The sequence below is a fragment of the Bos grunniens genome, chromosome 3 (genome assembly GCF_055505025.1).
Source record: "Bos grunniens cultivar Pamir isolate PY7600 chromosome 3, Bosgru_T2T1.0, whole genome shotgun sequence".
NCBI classification, from domain to species: Eukaryota; Metazoa; Chordata; class Mammalia; order Artiodactyla; family Bovidae; genus Bos; species Bos grunniens.
The window spans coordinates 69,443,698-69,462,458 of NC_141167.1; positions in this window are offsets into that span (position 1 = coordinate 69,443,698).

Consider the following 18,761-nt stretch of genomic DNA (forward strand, 5'->3'; position numbering starts at 1 on the left):
TGAAGCACTATTTACAATAGCCAGAACATGAAAGCAACCTAGATGTCTGTTGACAGATGAATGGATAAAGAAAATGTGGTACATATTTACAATGAAATATTACTCAGCCATAAAAAAGAATGTATTGAGTCAGTTCTAATGAGGTGGATGAAGCTAGAGCCTGTTATACAGAGTAAAGTAAATCAGAAAGAGAAAAACAAATATCATGTATTAATGCATTAATATGGAAATCTAGAAAGATGGTATTGATGAATGTATTTGCAGGGAAGAGAGACACAAATGTAGAGAATGAACTTTCAGACACACTGAGGGAGGGAGAGAGTGGGATGAGTGGAGAAAGTAGTATCATAGCATCAACATATATACACTATCATGTGTAAAATGGATAGCTGGTGAGAAGTTGCTGTATAACACAGGGACCCCACTCTAGCACTCTGTGATGACCTAGAGGGATGGGGGGGAGAGGAGAGAAGCTCAAAAAGGAGGGAATATATGTATAATTATGGCTGATTTGCATTGCTGTATGGAAGAAACCACGCCAGAAATGTGAAGCCAAGTGGGCCTTAGGAAGCATCACTACGAACAAAGCTACTGGAGGTGATGGAATTCCAGTTGAGCTATTTCAAATCCCAAAAGATGATGCTCAATGGACATGAGTTTGGGTAAACTCCAGGAGTTGGTGATGGACAGGGAGGCCTGGCGTGCTGCAGTTCATGGGGTCACAAAGAGTCAGACATGACTGAGCGACTGAACTGAACTGAACTGAACAGATGGAAGAAACCAACACAACATTGTAAAAATTAAAAAACAAAAAAGGAGAAAAAAGAAATTTCATGTAAATAAAATTTTATTACATGTATTAAAAAAAAGTGCTATCATACATTGGTACCCTTCTATCAGTGTGTGGCAGATCCATTCTTTTGCATTTTTTCATAGAACAACAAGGCCTCAGGACTTTAGGCCATTGACAGTGGTAACCAATGGGGTTGATAGTGATGCCCAGCAGAAATAATAGTACCAATAAAGAGCAGCAATGGAGGACCATACAGATGCCCAACAAAGCCCAGAGAAAACAGCACTAATGCCTGGAAATCTGCAGCAACGTGTGCATGCCGGACACAGTGGTACCCAAGAAAGATGGTCACTGGCTGAACTTGTCTGTGAACACATGAGGCTCCATCTGAGGACTCTCAGAAATATTTTAGTGAAAGGAGGGAGTTTTGAGAAGCATTAGTAGGTAATGGCACCCCACTCCAGTACTCTTGCCTGGAAAGTCCCATGGACGGGGGAGCCTGGTGGGCTGCAGTCCATAGGGTCGCTAGGAGTCAGACATGACTGAGCGACTTCACTTTCACTTTTCACTTTCATGCATTGGAGAAGGAAATGGCAACCCACTCCAGTGTTCTTGCCTGGAGAGTCCCAGGGATGGGGGAGCCTGGTGGGCTGCCGTCTCTGGGGTCGCACAGAGTTGGACACGACTGAAGCAACTTAGCAGCAGCAGCAGCAATAGGTAAGAGCAAAAGCTGGCAAAATTTGGGTTATACTACCATGGACAGCTGTTAAGATTCAAGATAATGCATAGTAGAGAACCTGGCACTTTGCAGGCACTTTATAGGTACTCACAAAAGATGATATGTATTGCTATTATCATGATGAGAAGAGCCATTCATCACAAAGACCTCGTCACATTAACTGCCTTCACTTGCTTTTTTAGGTACTATGTTTTACCTTTTCTTTACCTATGATTATCTCTTTCTAAATTCAACCACAAGACCAGTCTTTTTGTGCATACTTGCCCACGTTTCCTACTTTATTCCATCCTCCACCTTGGGTCCCAATGTTGCAAAGCATCAAAGAAATCCAATTTGAAAGATTTCACTTCACTTAGCCTGTACAACATACCTTCTGTCTTATCTGCAATGGAAAATACGCCATTTATTCTAACTTCTCACTCCCTTCCCTTCAGGCAGAACCTGCTATCTCCTGAGCATTTCCCTCATATTTTTGAAACACTAGCAATATACATTTAAGGAGGGCCCAGTAGGATATTCAGTTTTCCTGTCTCTTCACTAGGAACGAGTGGTTTATCTTTTCCATGTATGACCTGAAGGAATAAAAGAGCTCCTTCATGTTCTAATAGTCTCGACTGATAACTTACTCAATAACTGAAAGATCACAAGTTGCAGGAGTGTGCTTCATCTTTTAAAAAAAAATGCCACTCATATAATTTTACATGCTCGTCTTGATCATAATTTGATTACAAATTACATTGTCCAGTTTTAATGTAAGTTACATTAAAGTACAATTAAAAAATACTTTTCAACTTTGTCATGTTCTAAAGGTTCCTCAAAGCAAAGGATAATTAAAGTTTATTTTTGAAATATTGCAAATTATAAAAAAGAAATTACTTCATAATATTTATATGATCCTTTAAAATTGTTTGAACAATAGACATACATAAATTTGCAGACATAGAGTCAATATTTTTTTTTCATCAAACTGACCTTTAAATATACTAGAAAGATAGAGTAACTGTAGTGCCATGTACACACACACACACACACACACAGTTTCTTTATTAATGAAAAATGAAAGAATTGTATTTTCTAACAATAAAGCTGAAAAACAGCCTTTCCTACACAAAACTGAATGTTTCCAATGAGGACAACCAACAAAATTCTCTAGCAACAAGAAGAAATTGAAGAAGGCAGTGAATTGTTCTAAACTCTAGAGTTAGTTCATTAGGTTCTAGGACCATTCGTTGATTTTCTGACTTTCTGACCATTCTTGACAGCCTGATCTCGATAACACCTAAAAAAGCAAGAGACACTTCGGAAGATCAAGGTAGTGGACTAGAGCAGAGAGTCTGTGTTTACTGAAACCATCATGGCTTCAGGTCATTTATTTTCATTTTCAGAATCTAATCAGCTTCATAGGATATTAAATAAACATATATATGCTATCTATAGATAACATATACACATTTGGTAATTTTACTAGGAACTGTCTTAGTGAAATATCATACAGTGGTTCAAAAGGAGTGTTTTATCTAGGCAGCATATATTTTTATTTACTCATAAATATTTAAGAACTCTGAATACATTGGTATGTAATGCAGAATTGCAGATGATTTGAAATTCTTTTTGCTACTGGAGGTTGAAAAGGCAAAGAAGGTTTATAAAACCACAGCAATAGATGTGGATGATGAAACAAAGGAGAAATGACTAAATAGTATACACTTATTTATATACATATTGAAAGTATGATTTTTATATCAAAGTAGCTAAGAGTCGGGCACGACTGAGCGACTTCACTTTAACGCATTGGAGAAGGAAATGGCAACCCACTCCAGTATTCTTGCTTGGAGAATCCCAGGGACAGAGGAGCCTAGTGGGCTGCCGTCTATGGGGTCGCACAGAGTCAGACACAACCGAAGCGACTTAGCAGCAGCAGCAGCAGCTGTTGACTTACATCATCTAGATTTGAAAAACCCTTCTTGATCTCAGACTCTTGAATGATTGCATTGACTTCATTACATCAGGAAAAATCTTGGTAATTAAGGCTTTGGGTATATCTAGCTTACCTCCAAATTCGAACATTTTAATAGGCTTATATTAACTAGAGAGCTTCCCCAATGGCTCAGCAGGAAAAAGAATCTGCCTGCAATGCAAGAGACACAGGAGATGCAGCTTCAATTCCTGGGCCTGGAAGATCCCCTAGAGAAGGAAATGGCAATGCGCTCCAGTATTCTTGCCTGGAGAATTCCATGGACCGAGGAGTCTGGTGGGCTACAGTCCAAAGGGTCACAAAGAGTCGGACACGACTGAGCAACTAAGCATGCACACCTGTGTATAAACTAGAAATTGGATGATCGCATAATTTATTGTTCAAGTCGTGACAGTTTGGGGAAAGAAAGGGGACACTAACCAGATTGCTCATGAAGAAAGCAGGCATAAATTAGGACTGGCACATGGGTGTGCATGTTCCTTCTAGTCTAGCTGAAGATGAATCCCTTCTCCTGTTTCAACTTTCAATAAACATTTCCAGTTTCAGCCTTGTCCCACCCCCATGGCACTATGGTAGTGTGGAGGGAGAAGTCCATCTTTCATCCCTAACCTAATTTCTCCATTAATTCAAAGAGGCTTCATTTTCCCTTTGAGAGATTTCTTCATCAGCAACATTCAGCACTTGCCTATATGTCCAGCATCAATAAATCAAATGATTATCAAAATTACGTACAACATATCCATCAACTAGATAAAAGATAAAAGATTTTCAAAGACTAAAGACAAAAGAGACTGTAGGTTATCACCTGATGACTCTGTTTAAAATGTAGTGGAATAATATCTATGAAGTATTAATAGATTATTTTTCTTTGACACTTTCTCATCTTTTAACACTCTCCCTCCTTTGTTGCCTCAGGGAAGGGGTATTATAGAAGAAAGTAGATTTTAAAAGAGCCTCTTTCTTGCTTTTAAGTTTCAGAACCTGGGCCCTGAGGGGACCTGAACAGACTTGGGGCACTTTTTAGAAAAACAGAAAAAGAAGAAAGGAAACAAACAAACAAAAAAAAGAACCTGGCTTCAGGCCTGGAGGGTGGAAGGAGGAGAGTCAAAGGGAAGAAATAAAATCTTAGAAGCTTGGTCCTTGAGAAAAGAGCATCTGCACTTCCTCACTCCATCTGTCAGGTTGAATTGAGACCTGCAAGAGCCTACAGAAACTCAGAATAGGTTTAGGAGAGCCAAGAACAGAGGGAAGTCTTGTAGGTGGCGAGACCCTGGAGAAGAGCTGGCACCTTAGACAGCCTCACTCATCTCCCAAGGTGGTGCAGAAACCATGGAATGCCTTCTGTATGCCCAAGATGGTGATGCCCTGACATCTTACAGAGTCTTCACTGCCCAGCCCGTCATGAGAGTACCTGATCGAGCAGCAGAGTGAGTGCTGTGGCCCAAGAGGAGGGGCCAAAACCCAAGGGTCTTTAGGAATGAGTCTGAGAGCCAACTCAATGACAGGCTGCAAGGAGCATGGACTGAGGACCCAGTGAGGTTATAGTGGCCCCAGAGGATGTCAGCTGGGCCAGATGAACTAATATCCAACCCCAAACTCCCACCCTGGTACTCTCTGAACATCAGTACCACCATGGAAAAAGGGAAGAGAAATCCCAATTTAAATGAAGCTATGTTTCAGCCATCCAAGGAAAGTCTCAAAACATAACCTAGGTTGAGTGAAAAAGAGAAAGACAGTTATATTTCTTGTTCATTTGTTTTTGTGGATGACAACTTGAGCCCAGTAGATATAGATAAGGACATGCAAGACAATGAGCCATACTGTGACCTACTCCAAAAGAAGAAGGAGGAAGAATAGCCAGAACAACATTGAATACAGACTTCCTCTACTTACACAGCGAGTTTGGATAGGTCCTCTGCCCCTCCATTCTTTTAAAGGCACTTTCACCCACTCTTTTAATAAGTCTTTTCAATGTTATTTCCTTGATGCAATCCCCTTCTTTCTATCTCCAATACCACTGCTTTAGCCCAAGCACTCACTGTTTCTCTTTTGCAGTAATGTGGTATATTAATAATAATAAAAATAATAGCAAAACAAGCTAATGTTTATTGGGGCCTCCTTAAGTGGCAGGCATTGTGCTGTTTGCAGTATCTCTATATTAACTCTTTTCATTGTCACATCAATCCTATGAGGTAGTTACTAGATTTATCCCCATTTCACAGATGAGAAGACTGAGGCACAAAAAGGCTAAGTAAATTGTCCATGGCCATATGGCTAGAAAACGAGAAAGTCGGAAAATCCAGACCTAGGCGTTTGTCTCCAGAGCTATTTCAAATGACTGCTCTATCCTTCTTCCTCTTAGTTTCCCAACTCTGCCTGCATCTAATAGTGTACTTCCCTCTTCCACATTATTACTGATGTAATCTTTCTAAACCATAAATCTAAAGTGAGTACATCTTTTATAAAACCCCTTAATTGCTCCCCATTACGTTTACCATGAAATTTAAACTTCTTAGAAAGCTGATATGACTCAGCTCCTGCCTGTCCAGTCCCATTCCTGGCAGCATAGACTTTTTCTAACATATAGTACTGGCAGTTATTCCCTGACCCAAATGAATAGACTGGATGTCTTACACACAGACACCCCAATTTCCGCTTGCTCCTTTTATGGGTTCACTTCTCTGCTTCTTGGTTTTCAAAGAACATGTTTAGCACTTTAACCTAAATATATATAATGTTAAGTTCTAATCAATAACTTTCTTGTCTGATTAGTGAATTTTTGGTCTATATTCCCTTCATTACCATGAGCATCCTAAAGTCAGGCTATATTTAATTCTGTTTGTATTGGACCAGAATGTGGCAGGCACTCAATATAATTGCCAAATGAAACAACTGATCAAAATATTTTTCACATCCTCATCCGTTCTGCTCAATTCAACAATAATGTTACAAATATAAATGTCAGGGACTTTGAAATACTTTTAAATTCAATTCTTCCAGCAAGATTATAAGACAGCCATTAGCATTTCAGTTTTAAAGATAAAGATAACTGAAACTGAGACGTGCGTATAGAGCAAAAGAAGAATAAAATGTATTATTCTGCAGGATTTTTTGAGAATTAAAGATAACCTAAATAGTACAAGTACTAAACATAGCAGTAACTCAATAACTGGTGATCCTTACAATTATTGATCCATGGTAAGTGCCAGGACTGATTAACGTTTCCCAACTATATGTCAGGACTGGTCCAGATATACCACATCTGCTCATAATTTAAAATGAATGGCTCCCTTTTCTTCTAAGAAAGTGACTTCCTTTCTTTAGTGCTCATTCTGATCCTTTGATGCTAGTCCCTGGTTCCCACAAGGTCCACATTTCTAACTTCCAGAAATCATTTCACAAAATGAGACACAGCTCTCCTCTGGGGACCTCCTGATCCTCCTTTGCAGAATACATTCTTACATTTTTCCCAGCATTTTAAAAGAATTTCCTTCCTGACTTTAAGACACTGAACGCTGTCCGCTTCTTGTCATTTTAAGAGTTGATGAGTTACAGCCTTGCCTATGCACAGCTATGGAGGACTGTGAGGGGACCAGCTGGCTCTGCTCAGATGAACCAAGCTAGACTCCCTCAACCTTCAGTTTCACTCTCCAGCCCTTGGAAACGCTCATGGGGTAACACAAAATATTTGCTTCCCATTGCCGGGTGGGATTGGGTTGGTGCTGCCCAACCCAAATAAGCAGTCTCTAATTTTAGGATGCCAGTCCCAACTATGCTCCTAACCTGAAGGCATGCTCCCCCTCCTGGCACTTCTGGGCCTTCTCCCCAGGAATTTTAAGGAAAAAAGAAAGGAAGAGAGGAAGAGTACAAAGAAAACAAAAGGGGGTCCCAGATGAGACCTCACACTCACTCAGAAAATAGGATCTCAATTTGAAGATCTATTAGAGTGGAAGTGAACAGTGAAGCCGACAAGTTACACTGATGAGTTGTATTTGGGCCACAGTGAAACTGTTTGCAGGTGTTGCACAGATGAATCTTAGCAATTTACCAACATTTTCTTACTCCATGTTTCCTCCTACCTCACAACCCTTCTCTCTACATAGGTGGCAGATAGAATACAAGGAGCGTGTCAAAGAAAAGATGATGGCAAGCCATAGATAAAAATTCTTATTTTATGCACTTCAAATTCATAAGCTTAATATTATTTTATCAGACTAAACATTTTATATATATTCTCTTCTTTAATCTCCATAAGTATATGCTGTGGTAGACTTCTGTGGCTCCCTCAAAGATATCCACGCCCTAAGCCCAGAAACCTGTGAATATGTTGCCTCACATGGTGAAACTTTGTGGATGTGGTTAAGGATCTCGATAAATAAGATGTGGTTCCTGCCCTCAAGGAGCTCATCATCTGACTCTAAAGGTCTTAAACTTTGGCACAAAGAAATGACACTCAACTAGTTAGTCTCCTGAATGTGAAAAAATAATGAACTGCAGAAGCAAAGAACATCTTGTTGAAAGTTGCTGTTCTGTTTTGTCTAGAAAATTTTAGAAAATAAAATTCTAGTAAACAGCAGGGGCAGTGAGGGGCGGGGAATGTTAGGATATTGAGATAGGGAAATAAGCCTGGATTATCCTGGTAGATAGTGCATAAAAACCTGGAATGTTAGGTCCCTGAATCAAGGCAAACTGGAAGTGATCAAACAGGAAATGGCAAGAGTGAACGTCGACATTCTAGGAATCAGCAAACTAAGATGGACTGGAATGGGTGAATTTAACTCAGATGACCATTATATCTACTACTGTGGGCAAGAAACCCTTAGAAGAAATGGAGTAGCCATCATAGTCAAGAAAAGAGTCCCAAATGCAGTATTTGGATGCAATCTCAAAAACGACAGAATGATCTCTGTTCGTTTCCAAGGCAAACCATTCAACATCACAGTAATCCAAGTCTATGCCCTGACCAGTAATGCTGAAGAAGCTGAAGTTGAACAGTTCTATGAAAATCTACAAGACCTTTTAGAACTAACACCCAAAAAAGATGTCCTTTTCATTATAGGGGACTGGAATGCAGAAGTAGGAAGTCTAGAAATACTTGGAGTATCAGGCAAATTTGGCCTTGGAGTACAGAATGAAACAGGGCAAAGGCTAATAAGAGTTCTGCCAAGAGAACTCACAGGTCATAGCACACACCCTCTTCCAATAACACAAGAGAAGACTCTACACATGGACATCACCAGATGGTCAACACTGAAATCAGATTGATTATATTCTTTGCAGCCAAAGATGGAGAAGCTGTATACAGTCAGCAAAAACAAGACCAGGAGCTGACTGTGGCTCAAATCATGAACTCCTTATTGCCAAACAGACTTAAATTGAAGAAAGTGGGGAAAACCACTAGACCATTCAGATATGACCTAAGTCAAATCCCTTATGACTATACAGTGGAAGTGAAAATAGATTTAAGGGACTAGATCTGATAGACAGAGTACCTGATGAATTATGGACAGATGTTCATAACATTGTACAGGAGAGAGGGATCAAGACCATCCCCAAGAAAAGAAATGAAAAACAAGCAAAATGGTGTCTGAGGAGGCCTTACAAACAGCTGTGAAAAGAAGTGAAAAGCAAGGAGAAAAGGAAAGATATACCCATTTGAATGCAGAGTTCCAAAGAATAGCAAGGAGAGATAAGAAAGCCTTCCTCAGTGATCAATGCAAAGAATAGAGGAAAACAAAAGAATGGGAAAGACTAGAGATCTCTTCAAGAAAATTAGAGATACCAAGGGAACATTTTATGCAAAGATGGGCTCAATAAAGGACAGAAATGGTAGGGACCTAACAGAAGCAGAAGATACTAAGTAGAGGTGGCAAGAATACACAGAACTGTACAAAAAAGATCTTCAAAACCCAGATAATCACGATGGTGTGATCACTCACACTCACCTAGAGCAAGACATCCTGGAATGTGAAGTCAGGTGGGCCTTAGGAAGCATCACTACGAACAAAGCTAGTGGAGGTAATGGAATTCCAGTTGAGCTATTTCAAATCCTAAAAGATGATGCTGGGCGACTGTGCTGTACTCAATATGCCAGCAAATTTGGGAAACTCAGCAGTGGCAACAGGACTGGAAAAGGTCAGTTTTCATTCCAATCCCAAAGAAAGGCAATGCCAAAGAATATGCAAACTACCCACAATTGCACTCATCTCACACACTAGTAAAGTAATGCTCAAAATTCTCCAAGCCAGGCTTCAGCAATACATGAACCGTGAACTTGCAGATGTTCAAGCTGGTTTTAGAAAAGGCAGAGGAACCAGAGATCAAATTGCCAACATCTGCTGGATCATCGAAAAGCAAGAGAATTCCAGAAAAACATCTATTTCTGCTTTATTGACTATGCCAAAGCCTTTGACTGTGTGGGTCACAATAAACTGTGGAAAATTTTGAAAGAGATGGGAATACCAGACTACCTTACCTGCCTTTTGAGAAACCTGTATGCAAGTCAGAAAGAAACAGAACTGGACATGGAACAACAGAATGGTTCCAAATAGGAAAAGGCTGTATATCGTCACCCTGCTTATTTAACTTCTATGCAGAGTACATCATGAGAAATGCTGGGCTGGAGGAAGCACAAGCTGGAATCAAGATTGCCAGGAGAAATATCAATAACCTCAGATATGCAGATGACACCACCCTTATGGGAGAAAGTAAAGAACTAAAGAGCCTCTTGAGGAAAGTGAAAGAAGAGAGTGAAAAAGTTGGCTTAAAGCTCAACATTCAGAAAACTAAGATCATGGCATCTGGTCTATCATCACTTCATGGCAAATAGATGGGGAAACAGTGGCTGACTTTATTTTTCAGGGCTCCAAAATCATTTCAGATGGTGACTGCAGCCTTGAAATTAAAAGACTCTTACTCTTTGGAAGGAAAGTTATGACCAACCTAGACAGCAAAAAGCAGAGACATTACTTTGTTAACAAAGGTCCGTCTAGTCAAGGCTATGGTTTTTCCAGTAGTCATGTATGGATGTGAGAGTTGGACTATATAGAAAGCTGAGCGCCAAAGAATTTTGAACTGTGGTGTTGGAGAAGACTCTTGAGAGTCCCTTGGACTGCAAGGAGATCTAACCAATCCATCCTAAAGGAGATCAGTCCTGGGTGTTCATTGGAAGGACTGATCTTGAAGCAGAAACTCCAATACTTTGGCCATCTGATGCAAAGAGCTGACTCATTTGAAGAGACCCTGATTCTGGGAAAGATTGAGGGCAGGAGAAGAAGGGGATGTCAGAGGATGATATGTTTGGATGGCATCACTGACTCAATGGACATGGGTTTGGGTAGGCTCCGGGAGTTGCTTATGGACAGGGAGGCCTGGCATGCTGCGGTTCATGGGGTCTCAAAGGGTCGGACATGACTGAGCAACTGAACTGAACTGAACTGATCCTGGTAGATCCAATGTCGTCACAGGGTCCTTATAACAGGGAGGCGGAAGACTCAGAGTCAGAGAAGGAAATGTGATGGTGGAGGCAGAGATGAGGTAAAGTGAGGTGAGATGAAGGGGAGAGCAGGGGAGGGACAGGAATGAAGCTGTCATTCTGTCAAGCTGTCATTCACGAGTCTAACCAGGACCAGGGAATGTTTCTGTGATATTGACAAGATTCATGTTTTGTCCAGACATAAGAATAGAGTGAATTTGTGTTTGTCTTGATGCATCCTGGTCACAGACTGGCCTTTCAGATGTTGCTGTTTTGTGAAATTGCTTATGTTGAACAGGAGAACAGAATGGCCTCGCCAACAGTACAAGGCTAGCTCTTGTATGTTAGAGGCTGCTTCTTTCTTCCTCATTTTTTACATTGTTTGTACAATCACCCATTTGATGTTTCATTCTTTATTTAACCATGCCTTTCTGTTGAACATATAGGTTGTTTCCAGATTTTCAGTATTATAAATAAACTTGTAAATTTAGGCCTCAAACTGCCTTAAATAATAAAGAAGATGTATTGGCTCCTATAACTCATACATCAAGTAAATGAAAAGCCTAGCCACAGACTGGGAGAAAATATTTGCAAATCAAATACCTGATAAAAGCCTTATGTGTCTAAAATACATGACGAACTCTCAAAACTCAATAAAAAAACAACCTAATTGTTTTTAATGAATGAAAGGTTTGAATACATTACGAAAAAGTTATATGTTTGGCATACAAATATAAACATATGAAAATATGCTCTGCATCATAAGTCATCAGGAAAATGGACAATGAGATACTACTATACACTGATTAGAATGACAAAAATGAAAAAGACTGATCATACCAAGTCCTGGCAAGGATGTAGAGGAACTGGAATTCTTGTGAACTATTGGCGGCATGTAAAATGGTACAATCACTTAGGAAAATGGTTTGGCAGTTTCTTAAAGTTCAACATATACTCACTGCATTATACAAGCCTTTCTACTTCTAGGTATTTATCTTAAGAAAAGGAAATATATGTCCATAGAAGTGATCATAGCAATTTTACTCATCATAGCCCCAAACTAGAAACAACCCAAATGTTCATCAACAGGTGCATGGATCAACAATTGTGGTATATCCATACAATAGCACACTACTCAGCAATAAAATGGAATGAAATTTTGATATATACCACATGAACAAATTTTTAAAATAACTATGCCAAATGAAAGAAGCCAGATAAAAAAAGTGCACTTATTTATATAAAAAGTGCATTCTATCTATATAAAACTCAGAAAACACAGCTAGTCTATAGTGAAAGAAAGTGTATCAGATGTTGCCTGGGGAATGAGGCAGGTGGGAGTGAGTGATTACAAAGACACAAGAGAAAACTTCTGAAGGGAGAAGTTCACTGTCTTGTTTCTAATGATGGTTATACAGGATACACATACACTCATTAAATTATGCAATTTAAATAGGTGCGGCTTATTTTATATCATTATACCTCAATAAAACTTTTTTAAAGTTGGGGAGGGTAGGGACTTCCTGGTGGTCCAGTGGTTAAGACCTTCTAACGCAGGGGGTGCAAGTTCAATTTCTGGTCAAGGAGCTAAGATCCCATATGCCTTGTGGCCAAAACACCAAAATGTGAAATAGAAACAATACTATAACAAATCCAATAAAGACCTTAAAAATGATCCACATCAACAAAAATCTTAAAAAGTGGGAGGGGAGGGGTAGCATGGGCTTTAAAGGAACCTGTGACTGTCATCACAGATTCAGTTTCTTTCCCTTTCCCCACTGTGCCTCCTGTTCTGCAAGACATCCCCCATTTGACAGGGAATTTCCAAGCTAGTTGACTGAGACCTGAAATTCACCCTGACTGAATATGCTTAGGTCATGTGGCTACTCTCCATTAACTACAGCCAGGGAAAAAAACTTGGGGAACTGGGTTCACCACTGGAGGTGGGGTCATGTATATTTGCAGCTCTGAATATTTGTGAGAATCTTAGAAGGAGAATTACTTTGGGGAAAAAAGTTTTAAAGGGCTAATGTCCTGGAAAAGAAAGGAAAAGAAAAGCACAGTGTAAAGGGGTAATTGAGGGGAGTTTAGTGAAGGACTATTTATAAAGATGGGAAGAAAATTAAAGAGCTAATGAAACTGCTGGGGGGACCAACAGCAGCAGGAAGGATGGGGCGATGGGACAGGGAACCTGCACCGTTTTCCTGACCTAAGGTGAATGGAGGAGCTGTTCTTGGGACCTGGTGAGAGTGAAAACTGAGGGAGAGGAGTTATGGGTTACTGTGGCCCAAGGTAGGGAACATGGTTAGTCAATTTGGAACTCAGCAGGGAAAGAGCTGGGAAAACAAAACCCTAACTTCTCTTTCCTCTTCATCCTTCCCCGGTGGTTAGCCAACCTCATCCAGAGTCTAGAGGGTAAGAGATCCTGGGTGATGTGGTTGAGTCAGTAGGGATTAGCCTCTCAGGGTGCAGAGTAAAGTGGATATTGAACAAAGAGAATGTCTAACACAATACTTTTTGCTCGATTGCTTTCCAAAGAACTACCATTTATAATATTGTATTTTCCAAATTTATGACATTTTGATTCCACTTGTTTGACTTAATATGAATAGAATGCTAATTTATTTGAATTGCTAATTTATGCTAATTAGCACTTGAATGCTAATTTATATTCATTCAAAACTTTGATATAGTTCCATGTATCTTAGCATCTAGTATTACTGCTAAAAGTCTAGAAAGTTTATTACCTTAGTGATTTTTTTAAAAAGTTTTTGAATGAGGCTTGAAATTTCTAATCCAGTTCTGAAAATATAAAGAAATACTTTCGTAGAAAACTGTATTTTTCTTTCCTGGGACTTCCCTGGAAGTTTAATGGTTAAGACTTCATGCTTCCATTGCAGTGGGGCACAGGTTCAATCTCTGATCAAGGAACTAAGTCCTGTATGCAGTGCAGTCAAAAAATAAAAATACAATATAAAATTTTGTGTTTTCCTTTCTTAAAATACCGCTGCCAGATGCTTACTGAGGGACTTCTGTGACCTGCTAAGAAACAGCCTTATGTCTTATCCCTATCACCACACCATTTGCCAAACACGTTTGGTGTTGTCTTAGAAAAACTAAAGTTCTCTGAAAGGCAGGGCAGCTAGGCATCTGGTGTCACAAATGGGAAAGGGCTTTTTAAAGGAGTGTCTTGCTAGCTTCAAAGGCTTAAGTCAAAAGAAAGTTCAGATGATTACTTTCTCTAGTTTTCTACCCTCTCCCCAAATTCATAAGCAGAATAGTTCTCAGTTCAGGTCAGTCGCTCAGTCATGTCTGACTCTTTGCGACCCCATGAATTGCAGCACGCCAGGCTTCCCTGTCCATCACCAACTCCAGGAGTTTACTCAAACTCATATTGATTGAGTCGGTGATGCCATCCAACCATCTCATCCTCTGTCATCCCCTCTCCTCCTGCCTTCAATCTTTCCCAACATCAGGGTCTTTTCACATGAGACAGTTCTTCGTATCAAGCGGCCGAAGTATTGGAGTTTCAGCTTCAGCATCAGTCCTTCCAATGACTATTCAAGACTGATTTCCTTTAGGATGGACTGGTTGGACCTCCTTGCAGTCCAAGGGATTCTCAAGAGTCTTCTCCAAAACCACAGTTCAAAAGCATCAATGCTTCGGCACTCAGCTTTCTTTATAGTCCAGCTCTCACATCCATACATGACTACTGCAAAAACCATAGCTTTGACTAGACAGACCATTGTTGGCAAAGTAACGTCTCTGCTTTTTAATATGCTGTCTAGGTTGGTCATAGCTTTTCTTCCAAGGAGCAAGCATCTTTTAATTTCACGGCTGCAGTCACCATCTACAGTGATTTTGGAGCCCAGAAAAATAGTCTCTCACTGTTTCCATTGTTTCCCCAACTATTTGCCATGAAGTGATGGGACCGGATACCATGATCTTAGTTTTCTGAATGTTGAGGTTTAAGCCAACTTTTTCACTCTCCTCTTTCACTTTCATAAAGAGGCTCTTTAGTTCTTCTTTGCTTTCTGCCATAAGGGTGGTGTCATCTGCATATCTGAGGTTGTTGATATTTCTCCTGGAAATCTTGATTCCAGCTTGTGCTTCATTAGGTCCAGCATTTCTCATGATGTACTCTACATAGCAGTTAAATAAGCAGGGTGACAATATACAGCTTTGACATACTCCTTTCCCAATTTGGAACCAGATTTGGAACCAGTCTGTTGTTCCATGTTGAGTTCTAACTGTTGCTTCCTGACCTGCATACAGATTTCTCAGGAGGCAGGTAAGGTGGTCTGGCATTCCCATCTCTTGAAGAATTTTCCAGTTTGTTGTGATCCACATAGTCAAAGGCTTTGGCATAGTCAGTAAAGCAGAAGTAGATGTTTTTCTGGAACTCTCTTGCTCTTTCAATGATCCAACGGATGCTGGCAATTTGACCTCTGGTTCCTCTGCCTTTTCTAAATCCAGCTTGAACATTTGGAAGTTCACGATTCACATACTGTTGAAGCCTGGCTTGGAGAATTTTGAGCATTTCTTTGCTAGCAAGTGAGATGAGTGCAATGAGCAGTAGTTTGAGCATTCTTTGGCATTGCCTTTGGAATTGGAATGAAAACTGACCTTTTCCAGTCCTGTGGCCACTGCTGAGTTTTCCAAATTTGCTGGCATATTGAGTGCAGCACTTTCACAGCATCATCTTTTAGGATTTGGAAGAGCTCAACTGGAATTCCATCACCTCCACTAGCTTTGTTCGTAGTGATGCTTCCGAAGGCCCTCTTGACTTCACATTCCAGGATGTCTGCCTCTAGGTGAGTGATCATACCGTTGTGATTATCTGGGTTGTGACGATCATTTTTGTATAGTTCTTCTGTGTATTCTTCCCACTTCTTCTTGATATCTTCTGCTTCTGCTAGATTCATACCATTTCTGTCCTGTATTGTGCCCATCTATGCATAAAATGTTCCCTTGGTATCTCTAATTTTCTTGAAGAGCTATCCAGACTTTCCCATTCTCTTGTTTCCTAACTGGATACAAATATAAAACAGCAGTCCTCTCTATTTGTCTTTAAAAAATGTAAACACATGGTAGGTGCCACTAAAAGAAAAAGATGGGACATTCCACCTGAAAACAAATCATATTAGGAAATAGGAGAGCAACCGAGGAAAGATAGCAACTGCTTTCCACTGTAAAACAGGTTCATGCCTTTACTTTCCAAGGTTTGATATCTATTTTAAAATGATGTTTTCTTGGAGCAGCAGTGGGCACAGTCTAAACAGTGAGTCCCTCTGAAGACCACCTTGATCGGCAAATCACTTGGGCCAAAACCTATCCAATGAGGGCTATGCTTCAGGTAGACAGCCAAATGCTGTAAGGCAGGGTTTTGCAAACTTCAGTGTGCATGGAAATCACGTAAAATCTTTTAAAACTACGGATTCTATTTGAGTAGACCTGGGGTGATGCCAAGAACCTGACTCTCTAAGCAGTTCCCAGATGATGCTGTTGGTCTTTGGAGCACGTATTGAATAGCAAGGCTATAAGAGAGTGCAAATTCAGGGTCCATCCTGATAGCAGATGTGTGATGCAGGAGGATAAAACTTGTCATGTTGGAAACTAGTGGGAACTGTGGTGAACTAGAGCATGCATGCCTTGCCTTCAAGCATTCAAGCAGCAACCTTGTGCTTTCCCTAAAAAAAAAAAAAACAAAAACTGTGGTTGAATTCCACCCCTACCAGTTTTCAACTGCTGCACAGAGGAAAAGGATGTCAGGCAACCTTGGCCTAGTAGCAGAACCTGAATAATAAACTAGAGGGTTAATGTTTACTTGCTCAGAATTTTCTCTCAGTTTAGCCCTCCATGGACTCTTGCCTCAATGTTTCAGGGAACATGCACATTAACTAATAATGAAGCAAGCTGTTGCACTTAAAACTTTCTAAAAGATAGTTGAGCCCAAGTAGTACATCTCTGCTTTCTCTCTGAAACACAAGAGGCTCAGAGCAGTATTCTCCCTAATTTACGATGAGGTGATATTTTGGCACCTCGAGGGTTCCTCTGAAGTCACAGAGTGGCAAGATCAACGGAAATAGCCCCATGGTACCAAGCACGGTGATGCTTAAAGGGAGGGGGGCTGAAGCAGAAGGGGGAAAAGAATTACATGGTAATTAAGATTGATAATTCTTACAAATTAAGATTCATAAGAGAATCTTAGGAGAATCCCTGAGTACACCCAGAAATATCAGGATAGCGTAGAATGGGATTTCCCAGGCTCTAGGAACCTACATAGGTAGACTGAACAAGAATTAGCCAAACACATGGTACGTTAAGATCACTAAGAACTGGTTCATTTGTCTTATGTGGTCACTTGTGTCCATATTGTTTTATGTTCCATCTTCAGTTCCATGTTTTGAAACAGATTAGACCAGAACAATCTGATGCAGATGTAACATGAGCCACACATACAATTTTAAATGTTCTAGCAGCCACATTTAAAAAGTAAATAAGTGAATTTTATTTTAATAATCTATTTTAATCAAGTATACAAAAATGTTAAACATGTACCAATATAAAAAATGAGGTTTTTTGCATTTTTTATACCAAGTTTTAAAAATAAGTATGTAGTTTATCCTTATGGAACACCTTCAGTTCAAACTAGCCATATTTTGAGAGAGTGAAAGTTTCTCAGTTGTGTCTGACACTTTGCGACCCTATACAGTTCATGGAATTCTCCAGGCCAGAATACTGGAGTGGGTAATCTTTCCCTTTCCAGGGGATCTTCCCAACCCAGGAACTGAACCCAGGTCTCCTGCATTGTGGGTGGATTCTTTACCAGCTGAGCCACATTTTGAGTACTCAATAGCTATTTGTGGCTACTATTTTGGATAGCATAGGATTAGAGTATACTACATACATCTTGTAGTTTAAAACTCTCAATTCACACACATATTCTTAGTCCATAGGACTGATTTCAATAAAACATAAATATTATTTACTATGTCTTAAAATTTATTCTAAAATGTATTATAATTAATATGATAATTCATTTCATAAAAACTCATCCCAGAGAATATATTTATTTACCAATCTCCCTGCACTTCTTTTTTTTTTTTTCCAATCTCCCTGCACTTCAAGTACTTTAGTAGAGGATCTGATTTGGTGTTGACCAGCCACAAAGCTATGTATTAACTGCTTTAGTTAATGGAACTTAATGAATGAACAAATTTTTTTCTCAAGTATTGATGCTGTATACATATGTTAGAGGTTAATTGAAGATTATAAAAATGGAAACAAAGTTATTCATAGTTTTAAAGAGTTTTGGGGGACCAGTGAAACATGTTAAAATTATGTACTTTGAGAATACTGAAAGTGAAAGTGCTCAGTCGTGTCCGACTCTTTGCAGCCCCATGGACTGTAGCCTACCAGGCTCCTCTGTCCATGGGATTTTCCAGGCAATAGTACCGGAGTGGATTGCCATTTCCTTCTCCAGGGGATCTTCCCGACCCAGGGGTCAAACCCAAGTCTCCCGCATTGTAGACAGGCGCTTTACCGTCTAAGCCACCAGGAAGCAGTGGTTTAAGCAAGCTATAACTAGAGTGATCATCTGTTCCAGTTTTCCAGGAACAATGCCAGTTTATGTCTGTTGTCCCATCATAATTATTAACGATTCCCCCTCTTCACTCTCAAAATTATCCTAGCTCAAACAGTTTTGGATCAAGTATATAGTCATCTTAGCTGTAACAAAATGACCATATACTTTAAGGCATATGGTTACCACTTTTTT